The sequence below is a fragment of the Scylla paramamosain genome, chromosome 23, assembly GCF_035594125.1.
Source record: "Scylla paramamosain isolate STU-SP2022 chromosome 23, ASM3559412v1, whole genome shotgun sequence".
NCBI lineage: Eukaryota > Metazoa > Arthropoda > Malacostraca > Decapoda > Portunidae > Scylla > Scylla paramamosain.
In genome coordinates this window covers 5795486-5810485 of record NC_087173.1, presented here as the reverse complement: position 1 = coordinate 5810485, position 15000 = coordinate 5795486, and the positions used below count along the sequence as shown (strand labels likewise).

Below are 15000 nucleotides of genomic sequence, written 5' to 3'. Positions count from 1 at the left end.
TAATATAAGTTTCGGTTATTATATCCCCCAAAGTCATTCCTCTTTATAAATCTATGATATGTTAATGTAATGTAATTCCTTTTAATCTCAGGCATTCCCGTTTATTACACTCAGAAAAGCAGGACCTAACGATTGCCTTCTCTGTGTGACGCAAAGCTACTACTACTACTACTACTATACTACTATTACTACTACTACTACTACTACCACTACTACTACTACTGCTACTACTACTACTATTACTACTACTACTACTACTACTACCACCACCGCCACCACCACCACTACTAGTACTTCTACTATCACTAATACAATCACAAGCGCAATTAAAATTATTACGACTACCACTGTATAGATTATCATCGCCATTGCTCAGACTACTCTGTACTTCAAGCACTGCTAACATTCTGCTACCATTCTCATATCTATACTACCTCAGAAATAATAATCACTGGCCTGGCATTTTGGCACGTATTTAGAAACACTTGTTTTCTTTTACCGCAACAGTTTCCAAAGGCCACAGATGTGATTAACCAGGTTTTTAAGAGTCTTCTCCTGTTAATAACGTAAAAATTTTGTTAATCTGTTACTAGAACCCTAAAAACACCCTTAAAAACCCGTGTAGCTTCAACTAGAGGCTTTTGAATGCAGTGGAGGTGCGGCGTAGAAATGTTTCAGAATATGACCTTATTGATAATGATGAGATGGTCACGTGTGGAGAAGATGGCAGAGGAAGAGAGAGAGAGAGAGAGAGAGAGAGAGAGAGAGAGAGAGAGAGAGAGAGAGAGAGAGAGAGAGAGAGAGAGAGAGAGAGAGAGAGAGATGGTAAAAATGAGTTTGTCAGTATCCTACTTATTTAAGATCCTGCTTATCTTATCGCAAGTAAACGTTCAAAGGTTGAGATGTTTGGCTTCTCCTGCCGGGAAATTCTTGGTTATACGTCGTAAAGTGCTGTGTGTGGTTCAAGAAGAAAGATGGAGGAGGAAAGGAAAGGAGACATGAGGAAGGAGGAAAGGGAGTGAGATGAGGGATGAATCTGTAATAATAATAATAATAATAATAATAATAATAATAATAATAATAATAATAATAACAATAATAATAATAAACGGTTTATCATTAAGGCAGTTTACAAACTGAAAATGTACTGTGTGTGTGTGTGTGTGTGTGTGTGTGTGTGTGTGTGTGTGTGTGTGTGTGTGTGTGTGTGTGTGTGTGTGTGTGTGTGTTTTCGTCATCTACTCACTCATACACACACACGCACACACACACACACAGATTCAAATCCAAAATCACATTTCAAGACACCTTTAAAACTGATTTTGGCACCTTCAGCGAGTCTAATTTTTCCCATATTTTGTTGCCCTTACTTAAAATAATAAAATAAATGGGGAATTAATTCAGCAGAACCTACATAATGACATTTCAAGGCAGTGATAACAGTGATAGTCATAACTCGACGACACATTAAGCTCCCAAGAATAGTCATCGTCAAGAATCGAGCAACATAAGCACTCCCTTCCTGTATGTTTACGTGTTTCCTTAATCTGAAGTCCTCTCAGCTGTCGACAACCACGAGAGAAAAAAAAAAAAAAGTAAAATAAAAAAAAAAGGAACATGGATAGATTACTAGCGTGTCATCTGTCGAGAACCCTTAAAAAAAAACAACAAAAAAGGGAAACTTATAGATTCCTAACATCGCATCTGTCAACGACCCTGGAAAAAAAGAGGAAAAAAACAAAACCCTAAAAAAAAGGAAAAAAAAAAAAGGAGGAGGCGGGGGTACTCATAAGTTCTGATCTGCTCTTATCTGTCTACAACGCTAGAAAATGAAAGGAAAAAAAGAAACATTGTTAAATTATCTTCTATCGATAACCATGAGAAGAGAGAAAAAAAAAAAAGTCACTGATACTAGAGTGCTTAAAACTGATGGAAAACACGAACCACCATAGAAAATTTAATACAAGCAGGCGTTTTCCCTGATTTCTAAGCATCATCACATACACTGCATCTGATAGAAGTCTGCAGCAGTGATAGCCTTGTAATGGGCAGAGACAGGCAATTGCAAGACCTTGACCATCACTACTGCTATTCTAAGTACCACCAGCTTGATCGCCGCCCCCATCACTCATTCACCAATGCAGGACGTGATGGATTAGCCAATTATAGAATGACCATGAGGGAGGGAGGGGATGTGGTAAGAACAGCCTGTTGTTTGTTGATGGGGTGATTAGGTGTGATGGGAAGGGCGGAGGCATGAGAGAGAGAGAGAGAGAAAGAGAAAGAGAGAGAGAGAGAGAGAGAGAGAGAGAGAGAGAGAGAGAGAGAGAGAGAGAGAGAGAGAGAGAGAGAGAGCGGGGGGTTATTGATGCTTCAGTATATCAATTCTGTAAGTTTTCTTCGTAGTTATCTCTTTCACTTCAGATTCCCCCTCTCCTGAAATTATCTTCTATTACACCATCTCTCTCTCTCTCTCTCTCTCTCTCTCTCTCTCTCTCTCTCTCTCTCTCTCTCTCTCTCTCTCTCTCTCTCTCTCTTCATCGTCCACAAGAAAATGATAAAAGGAAAAGAAAAGAAAAGAAGATATATAATTCAACTTTTTTTCCCAGTCTTCAGATATACAAATAAAGAAAATTGTTAATACATAACTCTTGACCAACATATCTTTTCTTTTCCAGTGTTCATCCCTTCACTTGAAAACTGACTTGACCTGTTCTGACTTGACCTAACTTAACCTGACCTGCCTGACTACAAAATTTCATCAGTTACGGTTCCAAAGAAATGAAAGCCAGCAGAAGTGTCGCCTTTGAAACGGCACCCCTTGTCGGATTCCTTCCCAATGTCTGGTTCTTTTGTGTTTTTTTTTTTTTTCCCTTTTCTCTTTTCTTATTAACCAAAATTTATGCTTTGTTCTGGTCAGGGGTTCGATCCTCGACTAAAGGCTTACAGGGCTAAAGATTTATTTCGCCTCCAGATCAGTACCTCAGCGCTCCTGCATCATGTACAAAGGGGGCATTGCATGATAAGACTGAGATCAAAGACGTAACAGTAATACAAAGACACGCAAAGAGTGGGGGAGGAAATCATGAATATTGGATGCTCTGAGATTCAAGTGGAAGAACGATGACGGAGCTAGAGATAAGATAAAGAGCCATTTTTTTATTTTTTTTTATTTTACCTTTTTCTTGATCGGTCTCCCTGCCACATTAAAAAAAAAAAAAATCGAGGAACATAAGCAAAGAAAGATGAAGAAAAGGACTAAATCTCTTACCTTTCTACAAAACGTTAAACAAAAGCAGCAAATGGAAACTATTTTAATTTATCACATTCCCAGTTCTTGATCTTTGCAAAGCTCTTAATGTAAAGCAGTTCATGAGTTCATAAATTAACTTCTATCCGATTTACGGACAAAATTCACTAGACTTTGCGTCATCACCACACTGGCAAGCATCCGGACAGTCACAGCCAGAGGTCCAGTAACTAACACCGCTCACTTCCACTGTGTTTAGCGCTTTTCCTTCCATACTAACTCTGATCTGTTTAGAGTCTATCAGATGTCTAGTCTTCTAAGATTACCAGCAGATCAGAGAATTTGCGCCTGAGGAAAAGAAAAGAAAAAGAAAGTGGACTGAATGTGAGCGCAAGAAATTATCCGATTTTTGACCACATCGTTCTCTCACCGACTCTTTCCACTGTCCATCAATGATCTCCTAAACCACTCTCCTAAATCCACTCCTATGCTGATGAGACCACTCTGCATTTTCCCACGTCATTTCCCACGCCTCTAAGACAATTCGCACCGAGAAGCTACAGAACGCCTGACTTCTGATATTTCTGAAATTTCTGATTGGGGCAAAGCAAATTCAGTGTTGTTCAATGTCTAACTGTCTTCCTCTTTTACACTGAACATCTTCGGTCTTTCCTTTACTAAAGATCTAAACTGGAAACTTCACAACTCGTCTCTCGCTAAAACAGCTTCCATGAAGTTAGGTTCTAATTCGTCTTCATTAGTTTTTCTCTTCCTCTGCCAACTCTGTACAGGGACCTTATCCCCAATATATGCAGTACGTTTCACATATATGGAGGCGTTCCACTCATATTGCTCTCTTAAAAAGGGTGGAATCAAAAAGCATTTCGTCTCATCAACTCCTCTCTTCTAATTGACTGTCTTCAGCCTCTCTCTCTTCACCGTAAAGTTGCATCTCTTGCTATCCTCTATCGCTATTTTCATGTTAACTGCTTTCTGACCTTGTTGACTGCATGCTTCTATCCCCCATCCCATTGCCTCGCTGCACAAGAATTTCTGCTTTCTCTCACCACTATTCTGTCCACGTCCCTAATGCAATAGTTGACACACATTCACAATTTTTTGTCCCATTTATTGGTAAACTCTGAAGCTCTGCCTGCTTGTCCATTTCTCCCTACCTATGACTTGAACCTTTTCAAGAGGGAGGCTTCGAGACACTTTACAATGAAATTTTTGACTTGATTTTCGAATATCCCGGTAAGGGAGTTACGCTTTCTGCGGCATTTTTTTTTTTTTTTGATAGTTTTAGTTGCCCTTGGTCAGGATCCCTCTTACATAAGAAAACACTGTAGCTATGTACATAACAGAGGAACGCAGTAAGCCAGTAGTTACGTCTGCTCATCCTTATCGTATTATACAATCTAGTGTTGAGTGGTACAAGGCCGGCTCTTCAGGAAGCAGCCATTTTATTTTTATGACACCAGCTGGAGAAGACAGGAGGTGACGACCACTACTGCTGTGTATCCACGTACACCTGATGCTGTTGTTGTTGTTTGTGGTGGTGGTGATGGTGGTGATGAGGTGGTCGTGATGGCGGTGGTGGCAATGTGTGCGTTATTATTTTGCTATTTGTTTGTACTTATTATTTTGCTACGTTCTCTTTTGTTTACAGTTCTCTCTCTCTCTCTCTCTCTCTCTCTCTCTCTCTCTCTCTCTCTCTCTCTCTCTCTCTCTCTCTCTCTCTCTCTCTCCTCTTATTATTATTATTATTATTATTATTATTATTATTATTATTATTATTATTATTATTATTATTATTATTATTATCATTATTATTATTATTATTATTATTATTATTATTATTATTATTATTATTATTATTATTATTATTATTATCATTATTATTATTACTATTATTATTATAACATATTTTTTTTATTATTTCCTGTATTTAGTTTCTGTTATTGTTTATTTTAGTCTAATTTCCGTTGCGGTTTTGTTCGATTTCTTCTAGTGTTTGCACTCGTCTAGGTATAAATGTTTTCTAATGCTCATCTTGTCGTTGGTTCTTCTTCTCTTTCATCAATGTTAGGCAGCGCGGCGATAACTAATACCGCCTCACTCACCATCATTCATCCGCTTATCCTTACGTGCGGTTCCTTTTTCATTATTTTCATCAAAGTTCTCTAATTAGCTGCCTATATTCTAACAAATAATCATATTTTGAAACACTTTTAAGAGGCATCTCCACTATCAAAAGGCTCTAGTTGAAGTTACACGCATTTTTATTTATTTTTTATTATTATTTTTTTTTTTTTTTGGGGGGGGTGTTCTTGTGACTGATTTATAAGATTTCTATATCATTGTTAGGAGAAATACTACTGAGAACCCAGCTGATCATCTCTGGCCTTGGAAAATAGTCGTGGTGACAGCAAAGCTTTTCAGAATACTGGCTAAAACCTGACAATTGGCAAAGTTTTAGCAAATGAGAGTACTTGAGATCGACTGAAATCTAAATAGTGAAGTCAGTGAGGCGCACTGTTCGAGTGCTGGCCGTGATTGTAGATTGATGGAATAGATTCGCTAATCATACAGTTATTTCAAGATTAATAAACAGCTTTTAGAGGCGATTAGAGTGTTATGGAGAGGGAAGATGTGTGGACGGAGGTAAAATATGCATCATACAGGGGCTGCCACGTGTAGGTCTGTATATATAGGCTTCTTGCGGCTTTCCTTGTTACGTTCTTGAATTTGAGTGTCACGATAACGAAACTGGATGCCGCACACCGTCAGATGAAAGTTACGTAAGGTTAAGTTTATTTAGTCAATTACCGTGGTTGTGGGTGGTTACCGTCATTTAGTAATAAAGAGTCACATAATGAAGTGTAGGTTAGCTGGTTAGCAGTTCTCACTTATGTTGAGGTACGTTAGGTCAAGTTAAGTTACAGTCTTCTCTCTCATTGGTTAACTTCCTTCACCACTTCTTCAATTTCACTTCTTTCTCATTTCCTCTACTTCGCTTCTGCATACCACTCGTTCTTCGAGATCCATTTCACTTCTTTCCTTTCACTTCTTCTGTTTCCTGTACTTCCGTCTCCATCATTCCATCACTCTCGTTCATCGAAATTCGTCTCTCTTTACTTTACTTCCATCTCCATTGCATAATCTATCCCACCTGTTCTTCGGAATTCACCTTACTCCCCTAGCAGCGCGTTTCAGTGTCGTCGCTGCAGGAAATTCACGTTCATGTTGAGTAACTTTTACGAATCGCCCACCATTGGCTGAGACACAGACGCTTTCTTCTCTTAACCGGGGATTTCATTGCCTGCTCTCGCGCGTTTGTCATCCATAACTCCAAAGGCACTGCAGACACCACGCGTACATACCCACTTACTTTCTTTCATTTTTTTTTCTTTTTTACGTTAGTGCGTTTTGCGATGTTAAAGGGAGTTATAAAGAGAGAGCGAGAGAGAGAGAGAGAACAGAACACCGAACAACAAACACATTCTCACTTCCCGTACAAAATAGAATAAAGAGTCAAGCACATTTAGTCACCACTCTTCATTTTCCTCGTCTTCTCGATCACCAAAGACTTAGCAAGCTTTTCTTCTTCGTGGTTTGCTCAAGGTTTCGTGTCACTGTGGCAACGATGAACATGCTGAAGGTGACTTACTGGACTGGCCGAGGGTATGGAGGTGCGGTCAAGAGGAGAGGTGACAGGTGAGTGAGTGAGTGAGTGAATGAGAAAGGGAGAGAGACAGAGAGAGGAGGGAAGGGGGAGCAAGGGCGTTTACAAGTAGCTACCCTGTTATCTAACGTTATGACCAATCTCTCTCTCTCTCTCTCTCTCTCTCTCTCTCTCTCTCTCTCTCTCTCTCTCTCTCTCTCTCTCTCTGTGTGTGTGTGTGTGTGTGTGTCTGCCTGTCTGTCGCCATACTGTACTGTCATTTTTCTTAATCTTATTTAAAAGAAAAGTGTATCTACTTATCTTTCATGATTTCTTTCCTTCTATTTCTTTTTTTTTTTTTTTGCGTCTTTCTACGTTAGTGTAATTTTCTATTTTTTCTTTTAGTTCTTTCTTCTTACGAAACAATTACTCGCTTGTCAATTTCCTGTTTACTTTCTCTTAACGCTTTCCTTTCGTCTAATTTCCCACCATTCTTGATGGTTACTCTGTATTTTTTTTTTTTCTCTCTCTCTCTCCCTTCCTCCTCGTCACTTATTGGCTCTTCCTGTTCTCCTTTCTCGTCCCTTAAGGTCGTGTCCCACGGGCACGTCTTGCTGCGTCATCGTGTCATGCGATACCATTTTCAACAAGTCGCAGGAAACGCGAGGTTTTCGACCACACTGTGCTGTGCCCTACATCAGTGAATCCCAACTTTTACCAAATTCACGCACCTGAAGAAATATTTCATGTTGTTATCTAGTTTTAAAACTGAGAATATATAAGTAAAAGTATTAGGTCTCTATTAAAAAAAAAAAAAAATAGAATATAGCTACCTACTAAGTTTTAAATAATTGTTATACAGGTGCTAAAAGTATTATAAAACAAAATGCCACTTCTCAAACCCGTGAGACGCGAGCTGCGTCTGATTACAATGCACTGATATACTAATAAATGTGTAATATTTCAATCTCAATTTGAATTTATTTCCTACATGACATATAATTCTCTTCCTAAAATATCTTTTCGTGCTGTACACTCTTATAGACATTGGCGGTGTCTTGTACCCTTCCATGTACTCCATTCTTTCCAGGCACCCTTTGAAAAATTCGTGCACCCTGGAATGCACCTTGCACGCAAGTCGACTATCACTGTGAATACATGAACCACTAGAACTTCGCCAGCACACTTCACCTCAGCACACCTTTTCAGCTGATCCACCGTCCCGGTCCACCACTGCACGAGTTAACATTCCTATGCTTTCTATTCCTCAAATCTTCCATCATTGCTCATTTCAGACACCGTTTTCTATTTTACCATGTCAGAAGAGTGTGCCTTACCTGCAATCCAGTTGCCCGTGCGGCAAGACCAAGTGAGCTGCGCTTACAGGGGTGCCATAACTGCATCAAGCCGCCACCACATGCCACAGGAAAGTGTTTACTTCTGAAAAACAAAAACATAACCATGTGAATAAATTAGTAGATATACATATAAAATGATAGAGGTGTATAAAATAGTAAAAAAATGAATAAATTAATTACCCCAAAAAAAGATAACACTTACTCATAGCATTATAATCATGATTAATGCCATTAACATAAAGAAGCACGTTGTTATTTTCGACATCATCTGTTTACTCCTCCTCAAAAATCCCTCCCAAGGCTGAACCATTCCTCCAGTAAGAACCTCTCTTGTGCAAGAATAATCCGTGTCTACTGAAAAGTTAACAAACCCTTAAATTGCTCCAACACATCTATATATATATATATATATATATATATATATATATATATATATATATATATATATATATATATATATATATATATATATATATATATATATATATATATATATATATGTCTCAAAAAAATGTACTCACTCTTAGAATTATGAGAAAACCTTTATTTATGGACATAGAGTGAAATGAAATAGCATCGAATACATGAGACAAATGTGTTTGAAGAATCATGTGTGCGAATGTTCAAATTGATGACCATTATTGTCCAGACAACGCTGATAACGCGCACCAAGGGATTCGCAAACGTCGCGAAACATGTCATTAGGAATATCACGACATTGTCTTTCAATTTCTAATTTCAATGCATCAATTGTCCTTGGTTTGTTGGCATAAATGTTGTCTTTTAAGTATCCCCATAAAAAAAAGTCCATGGGTGTAAGGTCTGGGGAACGCGCAGGGTATTCAATGGGGCCCCTTCGTCCAATCCATGTGTCAGGAAACACTGCATCAAGGTAAGCTCGTACATCGCGATGGTAGTGGGGAGGTGCTCCATCTTGCTGAAAGTAAATATCGCTGTCTTCACCAAACATCTCTGTAATTTGTGGACCAACAAATTCCTGAAGCAAGTTGAGGTAGCTCTCACCATTGACAGTTTCGTTGAAAAAGAAAGGTCCTAAGATGCCCAATGCGGATATTCCACACCACACTGTTACTCCTGGTAAGTTTACATGGCGTTCAATTGTTACGTGAGGATTTGCAGGACACCAGTACGTGCAATTATGGCGGTTAATGGTACCGTTTAATTTGAAGGTTGCTTCATCGCTCCACACAATTTTGTGTGCAAACTCGACATCGTCTGCACATTTTGCCAGGTACCATTCACAAAATTCGACTCTCCGGTCAGGAGAGACTGAGTACATTTATAATAGTCATCAATTTGAACATTTGTCTCATGTATTCGATGCTATTTCATTTCGCTCTATGTTCATAAATAAAGGTTTTCTCGTCATTCAAAGAGTGAGTACATTTTTTTGAGACACCCTGTATATATATATATATATATATATATATATATATATATATATATATATATATATATATATATATATATATATATATATATATATATATATATATATATATATATATATATCTTGAAAACGTGTGTATGTGTATGTATGTGTGTGTGTGTGTGTGTGTGTGTGTGTGTGTGTGTGTGTGTGTGTGTGTGTGTGTGTGTGTGTGTGCTCATGTGTGTTGGGGGGCTTGCCATAGCTCGTATCCTTAATTAAACGCTTTGTTCTCGCATTCAAAGGCCGCAGATGTGATTAGCTGGGTTTTCATGGTGTCTTGTTCCTATTAATGTTACAAAGGATTAGTTAAACTATAACTAAAATCACGAAAACGTCACTAAAATCTCGATAACTTCTTCAGGGTCAGTTACCTCCCTAGTACAGGATATAGAGCCAAATCTCTAACTTCTTAGAACTGATTTCAACGTACTAATAACAATCATAATAATAAGAAAAACACAGTTCACCGAGTATAACCACCTTCAGGGAGAGTCAAGAGTCTGAGGGGCGTGAGGGGTAGTGTGTCGCTTTACAATGTAGAGGGTTCGATATCGACTTGATGAAATGTTTTTATTCAGAGTCAGATCAGGAAACGTAGAGTAAGGATGACTAAGGTGATTAGTAGCATGTTTTTTACCTTGTCTGAGCTCTGCAGTATTTAACTGCTTACTGCAGTGAGATTAAATCAGTTTATCCGTCAGTCAGACAATCAAATAACCAGTTTGTGAGTTTGTCATATTGTCAGTCTTTCTGTAAATGGTATATAGTTAGTTAGTTAAAAAAAACTTAATGATAACGTTTTTGCTGTTGAGTCAATCAGAATCTTTAGAGTAGATGGATTTATTGATAGGGATTTTTTTTTCTTTATGTAGGAAGGACACTGTCCAAGGGCAACAAAAATCCAATAAAAAAAATATGCCCACTGAAATGCCAGTCCCATAAAAGGGTCAAAGCAGTGGTAATTTATTTATTTATTTTTTTTTTATAATAAGTAAGAATGTATGACGTAGGCACTACCACACCTTCTAGCTGTGGCGCCATATTGTAATTCTTTTAATGCATTCTCCCTCATGACTCGTTCATCATTTTCTTGGTGGACTGTCATAATGATGTGGCTGTTTCTGTGCGGGGCAGAGCAGCAAACATTAAAATTAATATCTCTTTGTCGGCAAGTAACACTGTTTTCTGCCTCCTCATATCCTTCCTGTTTCGCGCCAACGCTCCCTCGTACAGTAAGGAAAATATCGAACACCTTCGTGATTCTCGTTACTGATTCCTCATTATGTAATCCTTATGTTCAGTATGCTGTTTGTGTTTATGCTGAGCAAATAATTAGGACACTATTTTCCTTTTATTTATTTATGTATTTCTTCTTTTTTCAAGGAATCATAATTTTTTTTTTAGAGAGAGAGATAGATAGATAGATAGATAGATAGATAGATAGATAGAGAGAGAGAGAGAGAGAGAGAGAGAGAGAGAGAGAGAGAGAGAGAGAGAGAGAGAGAGAGAGAGAGAGAGAGAGAGAGAGAGAGAGAGAGAGAGAGAGAGAGTTTTGGGACTCTATTACCATTAACATACTCGTACATTCATGACTTAGTTAATGGAATCAGTAGCGATACGAAGGTAGGTAAGTATTTAATTAGGTCGGATTCCAATGCAACCTCTTTGTAGAGAGAGACTAAGATAAGATGAACAAATGAACAGATAGATGGTAAATGCTGTTTCATATTACCAAATGCACAGTATTTAACGTAGGTAGGAGAAATTCACATAATGCACAGGTAGTACACAATTAATAAAAAATGTTGATAAAATAAGAGGACGAAGCGGTAAATAATAATACTTCAGGATTTCTACTTTTGACGCTCTTAATGTAAATGTAACTTTATATCTGGCCTCTGTACATTGTTTTCTCTGGAGATCTAAAGTAACACCAAGCCTTTTAAATTACATACGTCCCTAACCGAACTTGAGCCGAGCTTGAGATATTGTTCTTAGCTACGAGTAGATGAGCTTAGATATATCCTGATCTCTTTCAAACTTAATATAGGGAAAGAATGAACCAAGGTATTTTGCAGGTAAAAGACTGCACATAAGGCAGCTTGATTACATGTGACGTCAGTTTTTTGTTGTCTTGAAGGTTTTTATCTCGTTTTGTGAAGAGATCTTCATGATTACGCCATTCTCCTTTTTATTCTTCTTCATCCTCTTCTTATTTTTTTCCTTCATTTCTTTTCTTCTTAGTGGTCCTCGTCCTCGTCCACGTCATTATGGACATTTCCTATTGCTTAACCATCATTGTCATCATGGTTATTTATTTCCGAAGGCGATTAATATATTTGTTTTTATACAAGATGCCACCTTGAGCGATGTGTTCTACCTCTCGTAGTTTTCTTATCCCAAATAAAAAAAAAAATAAAAAAAAAAGTAAAAAGGAAAGTTGAGGGAAGTTATGACAGGTATGGTGGAGGATGGGGAGGAGGAGGGCGGAAGCATCGGCTTTGGCGGTGGCGTTCCGATGTCATGTTCTGATCTTATCTCGTAATTTACAACCTTTGAAAATCACAAGCGAATCTGAACCTTTTGCTGGGACACCTGGAGGCCTTGAATCCCTTGGCTGGGCGGCGACTCCCCACTGGGCCGCTATCAGCTCCTTCCGCAGCGCCGCTGGGGAAAAAACAACCTTAATCCTCAGGGTTTAGAAGGGAGAGAGTCCCTGGGCGACCCTTGAGGAACCCCGCGGAGAGGAACAAATCCCGCGGGACTATAAGTGCCGCGCCACGCGAAAACCGACCATGAAGACCGATCGCAGAGGCGGTTTTCGAGTGAATTTTGGGTCGGGGTTAGCGAATGCCGACCATGGCGACGTGTTGTAAGGGCGAGAATCCGTCGCTCCGCCGCCTCCCGCTGAGCAGACACGCCCCTAATTGCCCGAAAACAATAGAGGAGCGACAGACCGTGAGATTGTAATTGACACGTTTGAGTACTGAGGGTGATGGATGGCCTGGGTACTTTTGGGAGGCGGGGAGAGGGAGGGAGAGAAAACGGACGCGGCGATAGTTGAGAGAAGGGAGAGGAAGACGAAGGTATGCGTCCCAACATTTATAATCTCTCACCTCTCGTTTGTAGTTTATTGAGATCAAAATGATATCTTCCCTGCAACTAATGCAAAATGTTTTCTAGAGTTTTCTCATTCAGATGCTAATTTTCTGAGAGAGAGAGAGAGAGAGAGAGAGAGAGAGAGAGAGAGAGAGAGAGAGAGAGAGAGAGAGAGAGCTCAGAAATATGAGAAGGATCAAAAGAGGAGGAAGACTGAGTGGAAAAAAAAGGCACGCAATGGCGCCATGACTCTGTAGCTTGAGTTTACAGTCACCAGGAAAAACATGTCATTTCAAGCAAGAACAGGAAGCATTAATTTATCATAATAATGATAATAATAATAATAATAATAATGATAATAATAATAATAATAATAATAATAATAATAATAATAATAATAATAACAACAACAACAACAACAACAACAATAACAACAACAACAACAACAACAACAACAACAATAATAATAATAATAATAATAATAATAATAATAATAATAATAATAATAATGACAACAAAAACAATAATAACTGTTAGTGGGAGGATGTAGGATGCACTTTACTGAATCACCTCCATATATTAATGAGATCCCTGTCCAACGGCTGTTTCCTTTTTAAGTGACTACATCATGGTGTTTGCAGCAAAAGGAAATTTTCACCAAGCTTCTTTAAGCTTACTGACATAATAATAACTTCGCTAAAAAGTTTTTTTTTTTTTTAATGAATAAGCAGAGGTGAGTACCTGCAGTAGCCGTGACAACTTAATGCCTCAAAGGTAAACACTGCCCATGTCCGCAAGTGTCACGAGATCAATACATGGAGTAGAGAGCAATGAGGTGTGGCGCGCTGCGTTTCCATGACACCACTTCCGTTCCAGACAAAATTCCTGGATCCATGCATTTATAGTCAAGTTGCAGCATCCAACACTGTTTACTCTTTTCACGGTAATATGTGATGCCCCCGAGAGTCGAGTACAGGCAATGACATCTTCAGGTCATGGACAGTCACGTCCTCTAGGAGATGATGACCCGAGTCACCCGACCTTGGGAATCAGGTATACCACCAGCCCACCATGGGAACGATGGCCAGCCTGGCGGGGAAGCATTTGCTGGCATGCTGTACGGATTGCCAGTCAAAACATTGCCGCCAAGCAATGTTTTTCTTACTCTGCGATGTCTCCTTCGAAGGTAAGAATAGTATGTTTCATTAACAGCAGGAGCCATGTGCATAGCCGTTCTATGACTAAATATTCACTATGCTATACATTTCGTGGTTCTGGTGCGAACCTTCTGGGAGACAGATATCACTGCTACCGCGTGCATTCGAAAGACATTTTTCTTTTTTCTTCGGGTTTAAATGTTCCATGTTTTTCAAAAGATTGTCAAAAAACATTGTCTGAAAAAAAAAATGCTGGCCAGTCACACGCAAGGTCGAGGCTACAAGTGGAATTTATGGCTATTTGTTGTTACTTCAGTCATCGTCCAAATGTGATCGGTGATAAGTGGTCACGAACGTGATCCTTCGTGTTTAAAAACACTGCTGCTGTATGCACGACGCCAGACTTGGAAGAGAGAAGTTTCCACTCAAGCTATTACTGCGAAATGAAACTCGTAAATGACTGGTAGCAACCCTCCATTATAGCAGTAAATTGACGAGATATACAGTATAATGCGTTCCTCTTCCTCAGATGAGAATGACGGTGACCGAGTCAAATTATGTAACCATCACGTGGGGAGAGTAAAAAAATATTATTTCAGTAGTAACATCGCCGACACTTGGCAGGCCGTGGTTCGCTTGATTCAGTTGCATAGGTTTTCAGAGGTAAGCGAACATCTGACTTAATGCTCAAAGGTAAACACTGTCCAGGTCCCCATGCAAGAGGACGTGTGCTCTAGTAATCGGGCATGAACTCTGAGATCAATGACGTCTCTCTAAGGGTAATGACGCCTCTTTAATGACGTCTCTCTAAGGGTAATGACATCTCTCTAGGGTAATGACGTCTCTTTAATGACGTCTCTCTAAGGGTAATGACGCCTCTTTAATGATGTCTCTCTAAGGGTAATGACATCTCTCTAATGACGTTTCTCTAAGGGTAATGACGTCTCTTTAATGACGTCTCTCTAAGGGTAATGACGTCTCTCTAGGGTAATGACGTCTCTAAGACAGTGGTTCTCAAC

The 15000-nt window shown here is 39.0% G+C and overlaps 1 protein-coding gene across 1 annotated transcript in view; it reads right to left on the bottom strand.

Moving 5' to 3' along the window:
• Positions 1–7066, bottom strand: part of LOC135112058 (organic cation transporter protein-like) — a 16912-nt gene extending 9846 nt beyond the window's left edge. The window contains exon 1 of the mRNA XM_064025943.1: positions 6921–7066. The gene's annotated coding sequence lies outside the window, so the exon portion shown is untranslated. The remainder of the gene's footprint in view (positions 1–6920) is intronic.
• Between the last annotated feature and the right edge of the window lie 7934 nt (positions 7067–15000).